The following is a 23,801-nucleotide window of genomic DNA, read 5'->3' as shown; positions in this document are numbered from 1 at the left end:
AGCAAGCACACCAACTGTAATTAACTTCAGTATTTGCTAGGTTGAGAAGTGAGGAATGAGTCAGATGCACTAAATAACAAAAAAAAAAAAAAAAAAGTTTAAAACAAGGTGGAATTTTACCAAAAAGATAAATGAGGTCTTCCACCTCCTTTGGCTTAGCCAGCCGTGGTGGAGTCACAGTGCCAAGAATATGCAGTGTGGAGAAGGAAGCAGGGAAACAGGGCACAAACATTGTGGTGAAAAGGCAAGTGAGAAGAAACAGTTTGGTCTCCACAGCTATCCCCCTTTTCCCAGCCTGCTGCCAGCCTCAGGAGTGCACTGATCGTTGCTGTGTTCCCACAGGTGTTGCACAAAGGAGACCCTGGACCTGGGCCTTGCTGTACCTGTCTTCCATGGGCTGCTCAGACTCCATCTGAAAGCTGTTGAGCCTGCTCCCTCTGCACTGATTAGCAGGCTTTTCAAGACCTGGACTGCTTTGATGGTAAGAAATGTGTCTAATTTCCAGATTACATTTATTTTCGTGTTAACACTTCCTGCTCATTTAATTTGTTCCTCTTCCTGTCTGCTTACATCTGAGATATTTATTGAGGCAGTTGTGCTCCAGATCAGCCACAGTATTGCAAGGCTGACCAAAGCAAGCCCCTTCAGTCTCTCTCATGCTCCTCTCAGCACCCTGAACCTGCTCCAGGTTGACTATCTCCTCCCTGTATCAGGGTGCAGCAAGGGCAGAGGAGCCAGGAGTCGAGGGTGAGAGCAGAGCGGGTAAGGCAGTGGACTTGCTGGCAAGGTCCCATGTGCTGAAGGGAGGTTAGCAGGGCACATCCATCGGCAGTCACCAGAGTCAGACACAGCCCAGTGATTGCAGATGCATCCATAGCAATGAGGCAGGTCTGAGGTCAAGCCAAGGAATCAGACTGTGTGTCAGGGTCAACAATGTAACTCAGGCGGGGACCAAGTGCAAGTGTCAGAGCTTAAATGCAGATCCTGAGCTGACGGGTCAAGGCCTTGATGAGGATCCTCACAGTCCTTTCCATGTCAGTGCCACCAGCAGGGTTAGCCAACAGGGCCATATCTTGGCTGACTCTGCACTAAGCAACCCATCCCCCAGGAGCAGGAGAGCAATGGCAGAGCCCATTGGGATGTCCAAGGAGAGCTTTGACTGTCTGGAAGTGGGCAAACCAGACCTCCAGCCATCAGCACAAATAAAGTCTTTCCACTGCTACTTACTACTGATTCTCTACCGGAAACATCTCCCCTGACAGACCTTACATCACTTTTTTTTCACATTTGCATTGCATTTCTGGCTCATAGTTCTCTCTTGTTTGGCTGATCTCACATGAACTTACACCTCCTCTGTTACCTGCATTCTAACTGCAGAAAATCCTATTATTAAGCCTGAAATACGTGCCTTTGGACATTACAGAATCACAGCATCACAGAATGTTAGGGATTGGAAGGGACCTTGAAAGATCATCTAGTCCAATCCACCCGCTGGAGCAGGAACACCTAGATGATGTTTCACAGGAAGGCATCCAGGCAGGTTTTGAATGTCTCCAGAGAAGGAGACTCCACAACCCCCCTGGGCAGCCTGTTCCAGTGCTCTGTCACCCTCACTGAAAAGAAGTTTGTTCTCATATTTAAGTGGAACCTCCTATGTTCCGGTTTGCACCCATTGCCCCTTGTCTTATCATTGGTTGTCACCGAGAAGAGTCTGGCTCCATCTTCGTGACACTCACCTTTTATATATCTATGAACATTAATGAGGTTGCCCCTCACTCTCCTCTTCTCCAAGGTAAAGAGACCCAGCTCCCTCAGCCTTTCCTCATAAGGGAGATGCTCCACTCCCTTAATCATCTTGGTTGCCCTGCGCTGGACTCTCTCCAGCAGTTCCCTGTCCTTCCTGAACTGAGGGGCCCAGAACTGGACACAATATTCCAGGTGTGGTCTCACCAGGGCAGAGCAGAGGGGGAGGAGAACCTCTCTGGACCTACTAACCACCCCCCTTCTAGTACACCCCAGGATGCCATTGGCCTTCTTGGCCACAAGGGCACAGTGCTGGCTCATGGTCATCCTGCTGTCCACCAGAACCCCCAGGTCCCTTTCCCCTACACTGTTCTCTAATAGGTCGTTCCCAACTTATACTGGAACCTGGAGTTGTTCCTACCCAGATGTAAGACTCTTCACTTGCCCTTATTCACCAGAACTTTGCCCCTCCAGTCCTCAATAATTTCCAGTTCTTTGAGATACTTTGACTCTACTCCATTTTAACCCTTTGCTAATTGAATGACTGCTGCTTCTGTTAGGTATTTGTTCACCTGAGTCTGAGCTGCTGGCCAGGAAGAGGAGAGTGACTACAAGATTCTTTCATCCTGTGAATATTTCGGACTTTTACAAATCTGTGACTCACTATGTCACAGATGTCCTTTTCTCATTGATTTCTATTTCCTTCCATGCCCCTCTTTTCTCTTTTTTCTCTCTGTTTCCTTCCATGCCCTTCTTTTCTCTTGGCCTCTCAACCTACTCGTTCAAAGATGGAATAGTTATAACTGTGGCAGTCACTTTTCAGTCAGAATTTTGAGACTGGAATTGCATTTAGATGCTGATTCATATAATTTGGGCTGTACTTTTAGAAAGTATGCTGATTAGTGAGAGTTATCTCTTTTCCATTATGGTGGGGACACTTCGTTGAGAAGTATTTTGAGTAACAAAGGTGGTTTTGCCTTGCTGCAGGGCTGAAAGACCCTTTGGCAGAAGTGCAAAAATATTACAGCTTCAGTTAAGAATAAAAGCTTGGGCTTTCAAGAAAACAAGCTGGGTCCTAAAATGTCAGTTGCTGAAGGCATGGATCATTGCTTATGGATTTTAAATTGGCAGGTTGGCAGTTTTTAACCCAATGAGGTTCTTTAGGTGTGAACATTTACTCCCATGTTTATGGTCCTTTGAAAGCTTTGGGTAAGATGAATTTGGGCACTGACATTTTTCTCAGGTGAGGTGTCACTGCAGATCTGCTGGGACCTTCTGCTTGTTGGGAAGACTTACAATAAGTAGAAATACTGGGTTTCCCAGGATAATTATTTGTGAAACCTGACACAACTCATGTTGTTGTGTATCACATAGGTTGTAAAGGGTGTGTATCTGTGCATGTGAGAGAGAATATGTAAATAAATACAACAATACACTAACCCTTCTACCTTGCTGCCTCACCACCCCCCCAACCATGGCATGTTCACAAGACTTCTGGAGGGTCTGCTTTAAGACACTTGAATATTAGGAGTTGACAAGCTGATCCTAGTGGTTTCTTAAGTCCTCCTGCATTTCCTGCGATATTTTGGTGAGACAATCTTCTCCAGAATTGTGAAAGCAGTGTGGTGACTGGATATGAAGAAGAGCCTATGCTTTCCAGTCACACAGTTACATCAGTTTCCACACTGACAACAGAGCTTGTTCAAAGACACTTAGAAACAACGAGATCTTTGTGCCAGAGTCTGACAAAAGCCTTAGTCCCTAATGTGCTGCCAGGGCCAGATCTGTGTGCAAATGACCCCGTGGTGCTGCCAGTGTCAGTAAGACCTGTGTCAACCTGAGGCCTGGGGATGTTTGCACAAATTTGTCTAGCTGGGGGAGGCAGCGCTGTGCAGTTTGCTTCTCTTTCAAAGTTTCCAAGAAGAATGTCCTTGTGATGATGGCAACAGCTCCCTCATTTATGGAGCCCTGCCTTGTTTACTGCTTGTCTTGTTGGTGCACACAGAGAAGGCAGAGTCCCATGGGGGCACTGTGTGGTCCCCCAAGCATCTGCTGGTGTAGGATAACCCTGTTTTGCTTGCCTTAAGTTTTGCTGAACAGAAAACTGTGGAAAATTTTGACTTCTCACCTTTTAAGGGTGAAAACTTATCAGAGCAGAGGATGACCTGTGCAGCAGTGCTGGAGCTGTTCATCAGACTGGCTGTGTAAAGTGTACTTTCCTCTGTGCTACTCAATACTTACTACATAACAAATTCCTTAGCAGTGGGAAGGGATGTAAATTTATAGTGAGAACCTGAGCTCATTAGCTGTGATTAATTATGGCATCTTTTCCTTTCTGCTGCTGTACTTTCTGTTGAGAGTTTGTGAAATGCACTGGTAATCAGTCATCAGAATATTTATTGGCTTGAGCGGAAAGGGATACTGGCTATGAATTCAAGTTCTCAAGGCAGCAAATGAAGGACCTGATGTGATGGGATGTGACAGCTTCTCTGTTGTTGATTGTCAGTACTGAACCTAAAGTGCAAACTGCTGTCTGGAAAGATGTCGAATGGGGACAAAGATCAACAGTCCAGTTATGCTCCAAAAGGGCAAGAAGATACAAATCCCCAGTGTGTATGATGGCAAAGCAGTTATTTGCTACTTGCATATATGACTTCCTTTTTTTCCTGTAATTTTATCTCATATGTTATGTTATTCTGCACACAAATTTAAGTGAGCTTTTGTAGTCAGAGATACTCCTCAAAATAGGAAGTCATCTCCATTAAGGAAACTCCATGGACATCCTCTTTAAAACTGAAAAGAGGCCCTTAGCATTATTTTTTGGAAAAATTGAATGGGAGCAACTTCACCCTGGATGGAATCTGGAAAATCCTTTCAATTTCCTGAAAATCTCATTCTCGTGTGTGAAGAAAAGTCGGATGTCACTGGAGAGAGATATGTGTGTCTGATGTAAATCATGGATCCCTGGTGATTCTCCCCCAACGCCTTGGTGCATTTGTACTCTGACATGCCTGATGTTGTTTCTTCTGAGTCTACAAAACAAATGAAAAAAATCCTTGTTGCTAAGCTACAAACCTCTGGAAGATTAACTGAAGGTTACAACCCACTACTTAGCAAAGCTCTGGTTTTGAAACTCCATCACTTTCTTCCATGTCCCTCTGAACATCTCCCCCATGAATATCTGTCATGGCCAGCACAAGACTGCTCACCCCGCTCGAATGGGCACAGCCTTTGGAGTTGCCTGCTGAGAGCAGGCTATGCAGCAGGGAGAGCTGATAGTGCAAAGTGGTCGCCTCCCCCCCTCCTGCCCCTCTTCTTGCCACCTTTCACTTTCCTTGGGAGGGGAGGCACAAAAGGAAACTCCACTTTTCAAGACTGTTCAGCTTGCATTGGGCCAAAATGTGTTTTCAACCAAACAATCACTTTCTATGCAGACAGTGACAGCTCAATTGGTCCAAGGAAGAAGGCTGGAGGGGGTGCTAAGGTTTGCTTTCACTTCTTGTAGTGTTAGACCATGTCAAACGGGACAGTTGAAGCAACACCCAGTTTGTTAGTCTTGTGGCCTGGATGGGGGTGTGAAATATTAGGACAGCAGCAAAGTGTTTGTAGCTCTCCAGAGCTGGAAGACACCTCCCACACAGCTTCTGTCTCACTTCTCATTCAGTGCGAACCTACAGAACACCTTTCTTTGGCTACAAGCTTCCTCGCGTGCTAGGTTTCTGGCCCTGGACTCTCCCTTGACCATCTCAGCAGATCAAAGGCATATTTGAAGGGTTTTGCTAAGCTCTCACCCTTACAAATTCCTTATGTGGGATATAAAGTTCACTGAAGTACGATACTCAAGTTTCAGGTTAACCCTAGAGACTATTCTTTCACTCTAGGCTTCCTTTCTATGCTTGTGTCCCTTAATGCCATTGCTACATTATGGTCTCGATTGAACCACAAGCACAAACCAGTGCAGCTGGTGAACTTAATAGCAGGGGAGGGAATCCACAACTTTCTGGTTATAAGGAGCATGGAATGCCTTCATATTCCCTTCTCAATTTCTCTTTCCCCATAAAACACAAACTATGTTATTTTTGCCCAATCTCCGCATTACAGCTATAGTATTTATACTCTTTTCCTACAAAAGATTTTCCTAGTTTGTGAACAGGACCTGCTTTAACATGGAGTGAGGGGGATTTTTATTATCATTTATTTATTTGCCATTACTAGTTATTTTGGGAGGTTCTAGGCAGCAGCGGAGCCTGTTAAAAGTCTCTAAGAGGTCAGTTCTGCCTCTACTTAAGCTCTTCCTCAGGAAAGCCTTTATGTCTATCCCTATAACAACAGAGCGCCAAATCGTGTTTCTGCTATAGCTCCCAGCAAACCAGTAAACAGAGGACTGATCACAAACAGGAGGGGAGAGAGGGGGAGTGGGGGAGTGGGGGAGTGGGGGAGTGGGGGAGAGGAGAGGAGAGGAGAGGAGAGGAGAGGAGAGGAGAGGAGAGGAGAGGAGAGGAGAGGAGAGGAGAGGAGAGGAAAGGAGAGGAGAGGAGAGGAGAGGAGAGGAGAGGAGAGGAGAGGAGAGGAGAGGAGAGGAGAGGAGAGGAGAGGAGAGGAGAGGAGAGGAGAGGAGAGGAGAGGAGAGGAGAGGAGAGGAGAGGAGAGGGGAGGGGAGGGGAAGGGAGGGGAGGGGAGGGGAGGGGAGGGGAGGGGAGGGGAGGGGAGGGGAGGGGAGGGGAGGGGAGGGGAGGGGAGGGGAGGGGAGGGGAGGGGAGGGGAGGGGAGGGGAGGGGAGGGGAGGGGAGGGGAGGGGAGGGGAGGGGAGAGGAGAGGAGGGGAGGGGAGAGGAGGGGAGGGGAGGCGAGGGGAGGCGAGGGGAGGCGAGGGGAGGAGAGACGGTCTCAGACACGGAAGTGTGAGAGGGTGCAGAGGAGACTTCTCTGACTTGTTGTTTGAGAGAGCACACACTGAGAGACAGCTGAAGTGACAAAAAAAGTAAAAGGTAATAGTCATATGCGTGAACAGCTTTGAAGTAAAAAGGGCCGATTTGGGTAAAAGAGGCTGAAAAACACATCAGTTCTTGTTTATTCAAATATTTTTTTCCCTGTCTACATGTCTTCTCCAAATCATAAAGCCATTTAGGCTCTGCATTGCCTAGGCATGTCTGATGCATCATATCACTGAGAAACTTAATGAGCATTAGTGTCTCTGTAGAAAAACTGTAGAGTTTATGTTACGTATTAGCTCAGTATAATGGCAAGTCATAGATGTCAAGTCCCTCTTTTCTTTCAGAAGTTCTTTATATTCAGACGATTTTTGAATTTTCAAAGTTATTCTTCTGCTGCTACTCTGTTGTATTACATACTGGGAAATGCGTTATCGGTGAATAGAGTGGTGTAGAGCCAAAAAAAAAGCTGAACTACTGTGCTTTTTGTGCTCAGTGAAGGGAAAAAGTGAGAGGTTTTGAGCGTTTCTCTCAGTTTGAAAAATGAAAGCAGAGCTTATCTACACATTGTCAAAGCCACACTTCTGAGACACTGGAGTTCTGCCCAGAGGTAACTGGCTGATTTTCTGAAAACTAATATTGTGAGTCTCTTTTCAGGCTGCTATTGATGAAGATGGGTAACTGAACCACTGGCAAGTTTTGATGGCCTTGAAGGAAGTTGCCCCTTCAGAAGCACTGACTTACAGAGTAAGTAAAGCCAACAGATCCATTCCTGGAGAGGCATGAGAGGGGTTGGTGAACACTTTCAGTAGTCATACCTTCACCATTTATTTGTGATACTTGGTTGGTCAAAGTTCCTCTTTAACCAAGGAAAGCAATCTGACCATCAGCAGCACTGGCACATATATGAGATATTTCTTTATTAGTCAATTCCATATATAACCCAACTAATGAATGAAATAACACAACTTTCTTTTCCTTCAGTTTTGGGAGTAACAACAGTGTTAACCATCTGAAAGTCCTGGGGAGAAAATAAAGCTCTGAAAGAAGGGGAAGGCTAAAGGTCAGCAGTGGAAAAGAGGGTTTTGCCTTGGTTCTTATACAGGCAATTTTGGTCAAGTAGTTGGGTCTGAGCCAAGAGACAACACTAAGGGTACAGTCTATTTGTGCTACTCAATGTTGTGGTGTTTTGAATTTTTTTTTTTCAATAGATATCTACATTTTGAAAAGTAACAGGGGATTTGGGATCCATCCCATTTTGGTTTTAGGTCAGCCAACTTAGCATAGTATAGAGGAGTCTAAATATAGCTGTAGGAGATGTTACTCATTAGGTAACTGAAGGCACTAGACAAGATAAAAATATGTCAAATACTGTGTGGATTTAATTTCAGACTGAGCTAGTTTCCCTGTGTAGCAACTCCACTTCTGTGTTAGTTGCTTTTATTTACTTTCCACAACACAGACATTTGATTATATATAAATGATTTGTACATTATCAAGTATTAGCAAATTTTTCAAGTTTCACTGTAGTGTTCGACAGGTTTTCATGTCCAGCATTAAAATATTTGGCTCTTCAAACAGTTCTGGTTTGTAGCTGATGTACATCAGTGGAGTTGTGCCAGCTACCTCCAGCTGAGACTTCGACCCTTCGTTGCTGGTCTTTTTGCAGTTCTCTTATCATGATCCTGTTTGAACCATCCAGACACACAGCACAAACTCTGTTAATACAGAAAACCAGTGCTAGGAAATACAGACATCAAGAAAAAGAAGTAAAAAAACCTCTGTGATTTAATCCGAACCTTACAAAGACATTGCTTCTTTGGGCACTTTCTTTGAAAAGACTACCATTTCAAACAAAACAGAAGGAAATTAGTAGGAAGTGATTATGGAGACAGGAAATCTAAAGCCATGAAACTGTAAATAAAGTGTTATTTGTACTACTGTACTTGGTGCCCTGCTTTGCATTCCCAGCACGAAATGTTAGACAAGGCCTTAGCACCAGACCGAGGATCAAGTTATTTGGCTTGAAAAAAAAAAAAAAGAAAGAAAGAAGGCTCCAACCACATATCCACGTATTTCACACTGTTAAGAGAAGAAAGTCTCTTGAACAAATTATTTTGCGTGGAATTCACCTGGGCTGATTTTTATCTGAAACTTGGAGCCCTACAGCCAGTCTCCATTGCAATTTGTTCCTCTCTGCCAAGGATGTAACTTATTTAGACATTAAACACATATCAAGTGGCTTGATGTTAGTATTCTGAAGCATCAGCTCTACGGTAGGCGCCAGTGCTAACATCATTACGCAACTCATGTTGCATGGTGACAATCCAGTTCAACAGTGCCTGCATTTATTTTTTATTCTTATCCGACCTATAAGGCTCATCTTTTCCATCTGTCAGTATTATCTTATGTGATCCATTAATAGAGCTAAGAGGGATGCATTACATCATACACTTGAATCTCAGTTAATGAACCACCTTTCCCTACAATAACAACAATGAATGAGTGCAGATTTTAATTTCTTCCATTACAATGTGTTTGCTTTGGCAGTGGTTACTGCCATATGAAAAGTTAACCAGGAAAGTTAACCCTACATCTTTAGTTGTTTGTATATATGCATTCAGAAAACATCCCTTTCCTCTCCCTCAGCAGCCATGTATTGTGTATTCTGCTGTAGTTAAACAAAAAATTGCAAAGCTCAGAGGGATAATAAAGTAAAGCACCTGAGCAAGAAAGTGTATGACTAATTTGGCCTTAAGAGATGCTCTGAAGCATATGAACTTTACAGGAATTAAGACTATGTGTTTTCATGTTTGAGAAGCCACAGAAGTCCTACAGGCAGCAGTCAGCCCCTGAAAGACAAAGAGGGCTGACAAAATCAAAACTGAAACCCTGATCATTGTTTCACATTGTTGTTAGGAACAACTACTTGAAATGACTGTAGGGCCTTCAGTTCCCAGTGGTCATTCACTTTCATGGTAACAGAGTCTGAGGGTAAAATATGGACCTTGATGTTGAACAGACATCCATTTGGAGGGAGTTTTGAGAAGTCTGGTGGTGAGACCTGCAGTGCACCTAGACTGACACATCCCTATATGCTAAGAAAATGAAGGCAACACCAGAATTCTGCTTATTGCTGGTAGAGTAAGCTCTGCAAGCATTAGCAAGTGGAGCAAGTGTAAGACAGGACAGAACTGGACAGAGCAGAGAAGTCATCTCCTATTAGGAGAATTTTAATACAGCTAGGTGGCTCACCCAATCAGTATTGTTGCTGGTACTATTTTAAAGGCTGCACAGGCAGTTAAATGAACAATATGTGTCCTGAGAGCATTTTGCACTGGTTATATTTAATCTTGTTTAAAATGTGGACATGTATTATAGCAAGACAAATATGAGGTAGCTGAGCCCTACTTGCAAGTCCTCACCATTCTTATGCCTTAAAAATCGGCAAACACCTCCTTTGCAAAGCGAGGGGACAATGAGAAAAGGACAAGAAATGGAAGGAAAAAATTATACTTTCTTTCCTGTAGCACACCAGGGAGTGTGTGGTATAATACCAAGACACAGCAAGATTTGGGGTGGGATTCTTTACTGATTTAGAGCATGTTCTCGAAGACTCTTCAGGGCCTAGTTGTGTATGGCAATGCCTAAATTATAGCTGTAGTGTTTGGGGTCTCTTTCAGCTTTCCTGCCCCAAAGCACTGTTATGTTATTTTTGAGGGTTTTTTTTGTTTTGGTTTGGTTTGCTTTTTCACACCATTCTGCTGTCCTTGTCAACTTCTTTGGTGACTAGCATTAATATTTGGGGGGGTTGTTTTGCTGGCTGTGCTAATCAGGCCTGTCTCTGCTTCCATCAGGGCTTATTATCTGGCCTTCCCCCCTTCCCCTGCCTCCCTCCCTTCCAAGCAAGGCAGCAATCTGTTCTCTCTAAACCCTTCATCATCTTTGCTCTCTCCATCCCTGTTTCCCCAGATTTTGGAGATTGTTGACTATTATGTAACAGATGGCCTGACAGACCTCCGACTCTTTGCGGTGATGGCTAGCTTGGCGCAGAAAATAGCAGCACTGCAGTAAGTATTCAGTGGCATAGACGCTCATGAATTTTAACTCCTCGGTGACAAAGGAATTCAAAAGGGTAAGAGCCAATCTATCAGTAGCTGAAGTAATTAGAAGACTTAGATGGCTCTCTAGTGCAGAGTATCCCTGCGCCGCTACAGGCTGTTCATAGTAGATTAGGATAGTCTATGTCCCATTGATCTCTAAACCATAACTATGCTTCAAAACAATGGGACAGCTTAATCCAGAAATTGAGACATTCGAATAAGCATCAGCAAGGGCTTGTAATGAAAAGTACTTTGAAGCATCAAGCTGGGACAATGTATATCGAGCAGAGTTACATTTTGATTTTGTTTCTATTGCATTCCAGGTTAGCAGGGGAAATCACTTGCACTAAATGACCAATATTCTGTCTCTAAACCTTTAATACTTGGGGAATTCATTTTCCTTTCCTTTTTATCTCTTTTGTTTCCTTTGTCATTCCTGTTCTGTGTACATCTATTAAAAGAGTTATTTTAAGTGACCACAGTTTTGGCATCCTCATATAGTTTTTGTCATCTCTAAGAAGCTTCTGAATATATCATTCCCTTTCCCAGAAATCTAGCTGCTTGCCTTTCAGAAATATTTCTGTGTCTGACCAGTCAATTGAAACTTTTTCTGGTAAAGCAAGAGAGACAGAGGGTAAAGACAGCTCAGAAGAGCATCTTCAAAACAAATCAGTCAGGTGTTCAGACCAGAGCTTATTTATATTATTTTTAGGATTAGATTAAAGTAAAATAAAATATAATGCCTGGGCTAGGGCACTGCGGGAGCAGAAGTGCACGAAAGCAAGTATGAGGTCAAATGAGCTTCCACTGAACTGAAAATAAAGGGAGAGTTGAGTTTGAAGCTTGATGTCTCATAGACTCCTGTTGAGAGTATGCTGTTTGTGTAACCTAGCTAAAAATCTTGTTGAGGAGCACAAGAGAGCTGGTTGTATGGTTGAGGTAGGTGCTGTGTGTCTCCCACGTCAGAGACACCAGCTCCACTGGGACATGGCCAGAGGTACCATGTCCTCACACCCATGCTCACAGCAGGGACACTGAGGGTCTTCTTTTAGCCCAGGAGTGTTTGAATTACCTTGAATTACCTTCATTTTCAGTAGGAGCCTTACTAAGTTATTAGTAAAAAAATCCGGGAGTGGAAAATCAACAGAAATCTCCTCTTTCTCCTCTTAGGTCTGGTCTGTCACCCATACAGATGAGGGATGGGCTTTCCATATATGCTCCTGCAGTTTAGGAGTGCTTGTCCCATTGGAAGCCACTTGTGGAAAAGTTTCATTTCAGCCCATAAAGTCTGCAAAGAATAATTACAACAGATATTTCTCAGCAAAGTGTGTGCTCACCTATAGTTTGCATTGGATCCTAACGCAGAGTAGCCCACAGCCCTAAACACTAAAGGGACAAAATTCTCTTTGAAGGGCTGGATTAAGCCTTGCCCATTGCCCCTGCTAATATGTATATACACACATACAGACACCCCTTCCCTCTGCGCATCTCCAGCCTGCAGTCAGTGCTGTAATACAAGGAGACCCCAAAGACCCTTCATTGCACCTTTGGGACACAGAAAACCATCCTTCTCCCTGTCAAATCTCCTTGGCTCTGTGCAAGTGTTGAGTGTCCCAAGGATGGTGTACCAAGGAGAGGATGCAACACAGAGGTCAGCCAGCGGCTCCAAGCTCAGCAAGAGGTAATGATCTGCCTCGTCTCTTTGAGCACTAATAATGTCATTTAGCAGCAATAAATCTCTCTGTTTTAATTGGAGCGACAGTGTCCCAAATGGCCATTTTAATAAGGTTTGGCGATTCTGGATACAGAGCTTTCCTGCTTTTGCAGGCCATAATAACTAGTTAGTTGTTCTTAAGGTCAAACAGCAATGTCTGGTCAGCAAAATCTTCCTTTTACAAAATAGCTTAGAATGGGATGAGCAAATGGCATAATTGTAAAATTGGCTTCTCCATCTCTAACTATTGTTCATCCAAGTGACACAGCTATGAAATAACTCCTTCAAAAGGAACTCTAGCATTCAGTCTTGGGCAAAAGAAACCTTGGTCAACATCACAGCTGGCTGGAGATACCAAGCAGTGACATGATAATTTTTTTCATTCTTATTTTGTGTGGAAAGAGAGGCTTGAAACAGGATCTTTTTTAGCTATTAAAAATAGATGTTTCTTTCTTAGGTCACAAGTGTTTCTGGGTGCACAGCATAGCAGAACTTGGATGGAGGGAGGGATGCTCTTCCCTCCCTAGTGCCTACACATGGGCTAATTCCACCTGTGGCCCTGCAAAAGGACCACTGTGGGTGGCTGCCAGTAGCTTCCCAAAATGGGAAAGGGCAAAATTTCCTCACCATCTCTGGCCAGCAGATGGAAGTGGGCAGGGGACGTGTTGTTTGTATTTTGGCCTATGAGAGGGTGAAGATGAACAGGTTAGGGAGCTGTTGCTTGGGCAGTGTGCCACAGCCTGTGCCTCTGCAGTTGCAGATTCACTCTGTGTGTTATCTGTTTGCATCAGTGTCTCAGAGGACAGGGACAGTTTGGGGTGTTTTCCACCTCCGCATAACCAACCTGAGTCTACAAAAGGTCATTTCTCACCAAAAGTTGTGAGGACTGTATAAAGTGAGCTTGGTTTCAGCCCAGTTGCTGAAGGATATATGGACACTTCATGAAGCCCAGTGCTCCATTAGGCATGCTGAGTGTCATGCAGAGCCATCCAAAGCCCACTGTTGCAACGACAGGGGGACCTCACTCTAGCTAGGGCATCGGTCATGGCTGAGGTGCCTCTTTCAGCAGTGGGAGCAAGGATGTTTTTGTGATGTGGGGACCTGCTTCCGGGCTCCAGGAGGCCAGGAGCTCTGCACCATGAGGCAGGTGCTGAGCTCTTCTCTGCTATTGTCTCCTAGATGCAAAGTTGAGAATAGTGATACTTACTCATTCAGGCTGGCATCAGCTGGCGACTATAAGGTGCTTGAGAGAAAGGGCCATAAAATTCAGCACAGAAATCTCTACTCACAAGTAAACCCTGCAGTGTAACTACCCTTAATGTGTTAACTCTGCAGCTCTGACGAAATATATAACATCTTTGAATCACAACCAGAAATAGCTGATTTCTGTCTCCAACTTTACTATACAAGTATTTTTTATGCAATCTTGTACATTTTATTGCTTGTAATAACACCCCCAAAACTCTTTCTATTTAATATTTAGGTAACTAAACCTCAATATAATAGTTGGGGGAACTTATTGCTAATGCAAGGCAAGTAACTGAGAAACACAGTAACATTGAAATATCCTGCTGAAATCCTATCAGACATCGCAGGTTTTCTCTGCCAGGAACCATGCTGTTCTGCTTTATTTTTGCTGTGCTAATGTTTATGCTGCCATGTAACAGCAATAACAATAATAATTTTTAAAAAATATTTTTGAATTATTTGTTGTTGAATTTTTCTTACTTAGACAAGTTACTTTCTGAACTTTAGGCAAGTAAACTTATAGCAATAACCTGCAACTAAAATCAATAAAAGACAAGTGCAGCACAGTCCACTGCTTCTTTGTGAGTCGAATGTTCCAGACCCAATATAAACATCTGCAAAAAAAAAAAAAAAAGGTCATTTTGATCAGGCTTCACATGTGAGAACTACCTGAGGGCAAATACATGTGAGGATCACATTCTTAGCAGCTCTTTCTGATAATAATAGCACAGTCATTGGGGACAGTCTGTTAGTGTTGGCCCACTGGGTCAGATAACAATCCTGAGTCTCTCCCTCTCTTCCCCCGCTGTGACCTGGCCCATCTGCTTCTCTTTGACCATATGGTACAGAAGTATCTCGGGCTGGCGACATTATAGTTTTATGCATCTGAATGCTCCTTGCTTTCATTGAAACTCTGCTGACATGACATTCCTTTGAATATTCCCCAACAAAAGTGGTGAGGTTTTTTGCTTTTGTTTTGGTTTTCATTTCAGGCAGAGTATAAATGAGCAAGGGGCTTTATATCAGCAGAGGAGAAATCTGACAGATACATGGATGGGTAAGAAGGCTGGCCACACATTTCCTCCCCAACTTACCTTAAATGCAATGTTGTTTATTGTACCTCTTAACAACTGAAACAGATGCCAGCATACCCAAAAGAGCAAGGTTTGTTTGGTGGTGTTATAAATAAGCCCAGCCTGACAGGGTGCCTGCATGCCTTAGATAAAGTGTAGTCCAACCTGAAAGCTGTAATGTTGCTTTACAAAAAGTGAAGGAAATAAGTTCACTGGGACAAACTGTTCTCGGACCAGACATCCCTCTGCTACTCCAGACCAGGCAAGGGGGGGTCCCAGGATGTTGCAGCACTCTGCCTTGCTGTGGCTGAGGTCTCAACCCTGACACAGCCTGGCTGTAGCCCTGTCACCACCCTTGGGGCTCAGTCGACCATACTGCAATACTGCTGGCCCTCAAAGTCTTCAGCCAGCCAGCACAGAGCAGCCCCAAAACCTCCCCTAAGGAGACGTCTTGTTCTCCAGCTAGTCTTTGGTCACTGGGAACACAGAGGTATATCCTCCACTGAGAGCAGGTTACAAATGTTCAATTAGGCCTAATGAGAGCTTAGCCCAGGCATCAAAGGAGGGAGAGACAATAGCAAATGAACAATACTCCTCTTCAATGGTCCCTTTACCAGGAGGAGGATGTAATTATTGTGTGGGCTTTAACATAATAAAGCCTATATGTTCATATTGCAACCAGCAACCTGGGGGCTCTCTCAGCTTGGACCTCTGGACATCGCAGCAACCACTGGCATGATGGAGGCTTGAACTGGAAAAGTAAAAGAGGGATTGTTAGACAAATATTACCACAACAAGCTGGTTTACATTTTCTCTGATGAAAGTGTCCAGTGGCACAGTTTTCTTTCCATTTCTGTGACAGTTTTAAATAGCAATAAAAACCCAAGCAGCTGAATCCATGTCTATGTCACTCCCTCCACTCATATTTCTTACAGGGTGCCCTCAAGCTTCCAACTGCCTTGTGGAAAACCCAACAGAATATGTCATGGAAAATTCCAGGGAATTGTAAAATCAGTGAGTATCTCCTGAAGAATGCAAGGAGTCTGACTGTTTTTACTTTGTCAATATACCATGTTCACAGGGTAGTTCACAGTTTCCAGGAGGTACCTAAAATTTTTTCATTTAAAATAAAAATAGTGCTTTTAGTTATGACAGGCTCAAGAAATTTTGAGATTTACTATCTGAAGCTGTTTTTAATGCCTGGAAATCAGAAACTAATTAACAGATTTTCTTGGGACATCTGAAAACTCAGACTTAATTGAGAGTCTCAGTGCTGGAATTTGATGTAGATAGACTGCCTTTCCTGCCAGACAAAGAGGCTGACCGCCTGCTGCTCGTGTAAAATAGACCCCCAACCTCACGATGTCAAAGTGAGTTTTGCGATGCTCTGGGCCAGCATTTAATGGATCAAAGGTGTAAGTCCATCACCCTCTACAGCCAAGTCTGGTGTGCTGTAAGGGATGCTGTCAGCACTGTTGTGGGGAAAAGGGTACATAAAGAGGGTGGCAGGGAGAGAGTCTGCTTCATCCTCCTCTCCCTCCGTCCTGTTGGTCTGTGGAACATGATGAGAGTCACCTCACCTGAAAGGTAATAAATATTGTCCTTTTGCTTTAGTACCTTTCTGGTTCCTCTTTACCTTGGAAAATTTTATACTTACAAAGCAAGATTTGGAACCTACTAAGCAATATGTCATTTCACAAGTAGTTTTGCACCTCAGCAGTGATTGTGGAGTAATATTGCTGCACCACTGCCAAAAGGAAAAACAGGTTCTTCCCATAATCCCAGGCCTTACTGTCATATACTTACTTTCCCTTCAGAGAAATTAATACTCTGAATATGATTGCAAGTTCTGGGGGAGGCAGGGAAGGCTGAAAAACCAACATGATTATTGTGCCCATATTAAGAGCTGGAAAAGAATATAGCTTTCTGATGAAGCTAAATGCCTATGCTTTCCATACATTTTCTTCTTTCTTTTTTTTTCCTGCAATTACCCTTTACTGACACACCTCACTAACAATAAGGCTTACAAAGATATATGTGTATGTGCATACACATATACATGTAGAGCCTGCATGTGAAGCAACCAGTGGCTGTATAGCACTAGCACTGGTAGCCAATGATCACTACAATGCTAGTCACTGACATCGCCCACATCATAAGATCATTCATTTAGAGCAAAGGATACTTCTCTGTTTAAGCTTTCACTGCCTAATTTGCATTTCTTAGATTATATGACATGACACCTACCGTGACACTGTTATTTCCTTCAAAAAGGCTACTCCCTTGAGCTGGGATGAGGAGGGAAGACATGAAAGCAAAAATTGTTTTACTTGGCCATTGCATTCAGCAATAACTCAGGAACCCTCTGGATCAGGGCTCTCTTGTATTAGATGCTATATGGAGATGTTTGAAGAGTCATGTAATATAAACATATTGTATGCGTCATATTGTAGAATTTAATATAAAATATGAATAATTGCTAAAGTGAGTTTCTTAACAATCTGCAACAATCTCTGTCATCATAGCCATTATCTGCCTGCCACTCTACAATATCTTTTTTTCTTAAAATGTGCAAAAAAGATTGGTAAGAAGTTTCATAATAATGTGCCATTAAGAGTTTGTGTAATCTTATGTTTTAGTCAAGAAACACGTTCCTAGTTCACTGTGTCAAGTATGCATATACATTCCTACATAACCTATTGTGGAACTGAAGTGGTTATTGCAGTATGCTTTCCACAGTTTAAGAATGCATACTAACAAAGCCCCAATGTCAAATAAAAACATACTGCCAAACACTTTGGTCTTCACTAGTCTAGTTACAAACACACCTTGTTTGTTTCACCAGTTCAATCCCTGTTAGTTGAACTTGTACAAGTGCTCTGGGGCCTTAAGCCTTTAAGAACTGTACTGTGTATTTATGAAGCTTTTATACCATTCTATAAGCACACATAGTCAACAATAGTCTTCAGCAAACAGGATTTCTTATAAGATATCAGCCTCGTGCTAATCCAATATCCTGTTGCAAGAAGGGGCTGTACATGTTGTTTAGCAGAATAATGCAACCAGCCCAGAAGCTGGTGATTAGGAGATAATGTGCTCTTGGGGAAAGGCTCTTCCCAAGCCAGAGGATCGGGATGGTACCCTCAATCCAGAGAGTTCATTTCTCGTTCTCACATTTTGCTTCTAATGTCTGATACTTTGATGCTGTGGTCACTTATTTTCATGGATAGGTATGCAGTGATTGATCAAGCAAACCAGGGATTCAAATTGTAAGGCTGGAATAAGGTTGGATGAATAGAGCATGTTAAGTACTGGGGAGAAAGGCTGATAAAGAGGAAATAGAAAGGGTGAGTTGTGGCTTCCTTATGGATTCAATGCCAACATGTTAATAAATGACTGATGCTTTTTACTCTTCTCTTTTCCTTTTTCTAATGGGAGTTTTCTGCATAAAATCTACTTTTATCACAAGATTATTTTTGTATTTGCATACAAAAATCTCTAGTTCTTCCTCATCACACAGTCAGGATTTCTTATGGTTTGCAAATATGTGAATTAAACCAAAATCAATTTGACACCCGTCTGTACTGTACAAAGACTGAGATGGGGTGCAAGCTTGAACTTGCTCAAAGCTGAGCCTGTTATCTTGTCATTAAGAATTGCTTTGAGTCCCTATCTGTTCAGCAACTCTAATTAATGATCATTTAACTGTACTGTCAGCCCCGTTTAAATCTGAGTGTTGCCAGTTGCTTCCTTCATGGAGGCAGCCAATAGGTGCTGGGAGAATTGTTCATGCATAGCATTGCCCCAGTGGTGCTGGGCCTATAGCATCCCAGTTTAATAGGGCATTCAGGGCTCATTAGCGAGGAAACACATCAGGAGTGACCGCTCCACTGCCACACGTTGCAACTAATAGCCTCGCCGAACAGAATAGTTTCTGTTTCTGCTCACTTGTTTTTGAGTCCTTTCAATGTCAACAAGTGGTCATGTCGGCAGGAGCCCGCCATTCTCCTCAACAGTTTTATCCGTTGCTCTCCTGAGCCAGACTTGTGTCCTCCTCCATTGTTCCAGCCACAATGGAGCCTGAGCAATCACAAAGGCTTCACAGCCATTCATCATCAGCTCACGAATTCTGGGGTTGAGATTACCCGCCAAACTTTTGGGCCATCATTTTGGCATAATGTGTGAATGCCCATGAAATACAAATAGTTTCTGAAGTTTACACTTTTGTTGCAAATGCACAGAATGATGGTTGGGGGAACTGGGGAAAGGGGGCTGGATGGAGGGAAAGAATCACAGAATCACAGAATGTCAGGGATCAGAAGGGACCTCAAAAGATCATCTAGTCCAATCCCCCCGCTGGAGCAGGAACACCTAGATGATGTTACACAGGAAGGTGTCCAGGTGGATTTTGAATGTCTCCAGAGAAGGAGACTCCACAACCCCCTGGGCAGCCTGTTCCAGTGTTCTGTCACCCTCACTGTGAAGAAGTTTCTCCTCATATTTAAGTGGAACCTCCTGTGTTCCAGTTTGTACCCATTACCCCTTGTCTTATCATTGGTTGTCACCAAGAAGAGCCTGGCTCCATACTCGTGACACTCACCCTTTACACATTTATAAACATTAATGAGGTCACCCCTCACTCTCCTCCAAGGTAAAGAGACCCAGCTCCCTCAGCCTTTCCTCATAAAGGAGATGGTCCACTGCCTTCATCATCTTTGTGGCTCTGCACTGGACTTTCTCAAACAGTCCCCTTAAAAAAAAAAAAAAAAGAAATAAAACCTGACATTTCTATGGCTAAATCAAGAAAAGATCTTATGGAGGGGAGATAAGAGACAATGGGATTGCTGCTGGAACAAGACATGAGAAAGGAGCAACTGGGGAAATGGAGGTGTGTCCAAAAAAAAGTCTAATCACACTTTCAGCTCACATATTTGGAAAGAGTCCCCTGACTTTCCTGGAAAGCACAGGCAGTTGCTTGTGTTGCTGGGCTCTGGGAGGCAAATGAACAGGGATCCACTGCCCAAGGTCCCCAGACCCTGTCTCCTTTCATCTGTGGGAATAACCAGCATGTCTTCCTTGTTACTAGAAACATGACTGGCAAAAGGCTTCCTAGAAGCATACACCTGCTGTTTTTTATTTGTATTAGTCTAGTATTTAGCCCCTGTTGTGCTCAGTGGAGAGTAAATGTAAGTTTCACACCTGGAAACCTGAGATCTGACAATGCAGAGACTTTACCAGGCTCACACAGTAGAGGCCAGAGATGACAATCAAAGCTACAGCGTGTGTGTTCCAGTTTATTTTGGTGTATTACTTTTACGGCGTCATGCTCTTCCCTACATCTGAAGTAATGGGGCTGAATCCCACCTGTTTGAATGCCAGGCAAAACAGACTTTAATTTATTGTTTACTGGCTACTGTCTGGACCTGCTCAATACACCCAAAGCATCCTTCAAATGCTCCATTTTGGGTGATGCAAAGAGTGCACTGTGACCACAGGGCATAACAGCTCCATCAGATGTTTTCTCAGCACATGGCAGAGAGTTTGCTGGACACTTCCACCTGTTCCTTACTCTGTGCTGTTTCGTGGAGTTTACATTGTGTTGATTTTTGCCACACTAAGGACTAATGGCTGAATCCTAGTCAAAGGGATTTGAATTTAGGACCATTTGGACATCCCTGTGTGTATCCTACAGTCTCTTCCTGGTTATTTTAGCAAGCCAGGGAGTTACAAGGGCACAAAAAGTATCCTGAAGAAAAGCCAGGGTGATTCTTTTTTTCTGTCACTGGAAGATTAAGTTTATAATAAAACACAATCATAGCAAAAGGTGCTTTTCAGTACGAGCACCTAGAAATTGTCTCCTATTCTGCCATTCACTGTATATCAACTACAGAGTTCTCTTTTTGTGTGTTAAAATAATCAGAATGAAAAAAAAAGTAACTGCTTTAAGCTTTTTCTTTCCCAACAGGAGAGTACCCACTGTATGACCCAGGATGATATAAAAGCACCAAGAAATATTGCATACCTCTCAAATACACTTCCTGGCAAAAATTTCGCATGTAGAGCTACAGTAGTCGCCATCATCAAAGGTAATGGAAAACACCATGAACATTTTCAGGCCCTATTTTATGTGATCATTGTCATTCAAAAACAGTCACAAACCACTAATTTTGTAAATATTTGGTTTCCTGTTATCCCATTAATACCTGCTGAATACATAAGGGACAAACTCTGGAAAGCAGGCTGTGTATAATTCCTAGTTATCTATTTTTGTTTCTCTCTTTATTTCAGTGGTGTTACACCCAACCAATACTGCAGCAGGGCAGGTGTTTCTTCTTGCTTCCTGTGATGTAAAGCAGGAATACTCAAAGCAAAAAAAAAAGAAAAAACAAAACAACAAAACACAAACAAACCAAAAACCTCAGCAGGCTTCAGTGCTGTTTACAGTTTGGCTATAAATTAATGAGCCTGATCTGGTCTTACTTTGAAACTAGGCCAAAATAATCCCAGTGATGTGTGGTATATACAACTGTGAGTAGTTAAAACGCTTGCTTGAAAACCTTGAGTTCCAGTTGTCCTGGTGATTACCACATATAACTGTTGGGTGAGTCATCACCAGTGGTACAATCTTTATGAAGCATGGTAAAATAAATACCATTAAGTCAAAGTCCCAGGTACAGCAGGCCCCCATGCAGGGATCTGTTGAGTGAAGGACTCACAGGTATGTCCATAAACTGTACCCTGCCCCTTCGAGGGTCTGGAACATGCATCATCCAGGGGCATCCACAGCCCCAAGTTAGGTGCTGAAGCTCTGTGAGACTGAGGAGACAAAGGCAGCCAGGAATTAAAACCACAAAAGCTAAGGTGGGGAACCATATGGGCTAGAAATACCCCCTTGCTGCATTTTGTGTGTGGCTAATCTGTCAGATGGGCACAGGGAACACTGATTGTCAAGTTTTACAGACAAGATAAGCAGGAGAACATCACAACAAGGAATCTCAGCAGGTTTAGGTGCAATCTCAGTTCATTTCAGCCACCAGGAATTAAATGGGCACACCCATGCTCAATATAGCCTCTTTAGGGATCCTGAGAAACACTAGCACAGGGATCCCACCTGTCCCTGGGATTAGCCAAAGGCATTGCAGAATTTAGTGCAGGTGTGTCTTGTGCAGCAATGGAGCAAAATCCTGATGGTAAATCGGATGGGGTTTGGGCATCGATACGTTTTTAGGCACTTGCCCCAGTCACTCCTACCAAAGAATGGTATGCATCTATTCAAGCTTTTCAAGGACAGAAATTTTTTTTCCTCTCTAAAGCAGCTTATGAAAGAGGTAACTGCTTCTTTTCACAGTCAAAGCAGGGTATTCTGAACTGAATGCTAACTAGACTTGGGGCCAGACTAAAGAAGAGAGCAGTTGTTCAAATCTGGGGTTTTGGCTTCAGGATCATAACTAATAACACAGAGGGAAAACTGTATCTGGAAAATGTATAGATAGCAGCCTCTGATTTTTTTTTTAGTTTTTCTAAAAGTTGGAAGTTTTCCCTAAGAAAAGAGGAGTCATGGTATGCAAAAATGTCTTTGTTGTTGTCGAATTTTGCAGCAGTTTTATGAGATTGTTGGTTAGCTGCACGTACTTAAAGGCCTTGGACTTGAAATTGTGCCAAGATGGGCAGGTAAAGCATACTGGTTCCCTTCACAAAGCTCTCTGCAGAGTTTCATGTAGCCCTCTACAGCTGAGTACCAGGTCTCCTCTCAAGTCCAGCTCCTACAAAGACTTAACTGTACACATCTGCCTAAACATAAACTGCTCATTTGCTTATAGTTCCACACACTGTGATGAGTTTTGGTTATTCTGAAAGAGAAATACAGTGAAAGTTATTTGAATGTGTACATTTGTGAATTTGGGGCATTCACATGGACAAAGCCGTAAGCTGAGAGGTGTGTTTGCCCCCAGCATTCGAGTTTCTCATTAAAAAATGCTTTTTCTTCTCAGCTTCCAAAATCACATCTGAACATAGAATGTTTCACTATATAGAGCCAATGGCTGGAAGTTGTTTTTTAGGGTGAAAGTATAGAAGACATCAAAAATAGCATGTAGGGAAGTATTCTGAACTATACTGAGCAACTGGCTGGGGGCAGGATGTTGTCCCTGATACCAGCCACATCAGTACATGATACTGATTTCCAGTATCAGATACCATGCTGGTATTTCAAAATGCCACGTCGGCACCGTGGCTGCTTTTCTTGTCATTACCAGATACGTTATTTAGTGGTAAATAAATTGAGCACCTGAGATGAGATGTAGGTGTGGAAAAACCTCAGTTCTGTACTGCTCAGTGTCTTGCTTTGCATTCCACATTTGGCTGCAAGTGTTATTTTTAGGCCCAAAAGTTACATCTAAGTTGAGTCAAATAAAAATCTCCATTACCTCTATCATGATGCAGAAGTTCATTCTACCTTATTTTATCTCTTCCATGCTTCACAGCTGGAACTCCTGGGTTTAAATGGCATAACAACAATTAGGTATAACAACAATTTAAGACAGCTAGAGAGTGGTGGTGAGAGGAAAGGCTTAGGCTTCAATACCAGTCCCGGGAAACTGATAAACAGGTTAATATGTTGATGAAGCATGAGCCAACCCAGTTTTCACTGCTGCATGCTCCTTTGAACAAGGGGGATTGCCTTTGGTGCAGAGCTTTCATGGCCTCAAAAGTGCAATTTCCCTCACATTTTCTAGGGATGTGACCCTTGCTTTTTCTGACTTAGAAGTAATTCTGATTATCCAGTGAAAAACTAAGGGAAGTGAGCAAAACCAAACCCTATGTTTCTAGCACAAACTTTGTTCCATAGCTGTTAGTTTTCTGTGTGTGGGTGTTCGGGTTTGGTTGGTTTTTTGGTTGTGGGTTTTTTTTTTAGGGCAAGTAACTTAAAGAATAGCCTTTCCTTCTTGATTGCTCTACCATTCATCAGACAGCATATGGTTTTTGTCTTG

This window comes from Streptopelia decaocto (genome assembly GCF_964273445.1).
Source record: "Streptopelia decaocto genome assembly, chromosome: 1".
Classification (NCBI taxonomy): domain Eukaryota; kingdom Metazoa; phylum Chordata; class Aves; order Columbiformes; family Columbidae; genus Streptopelia; species Streptopelia decaocto.
This window is presented reverse-complemented; position numbering follows the sequence as displayed.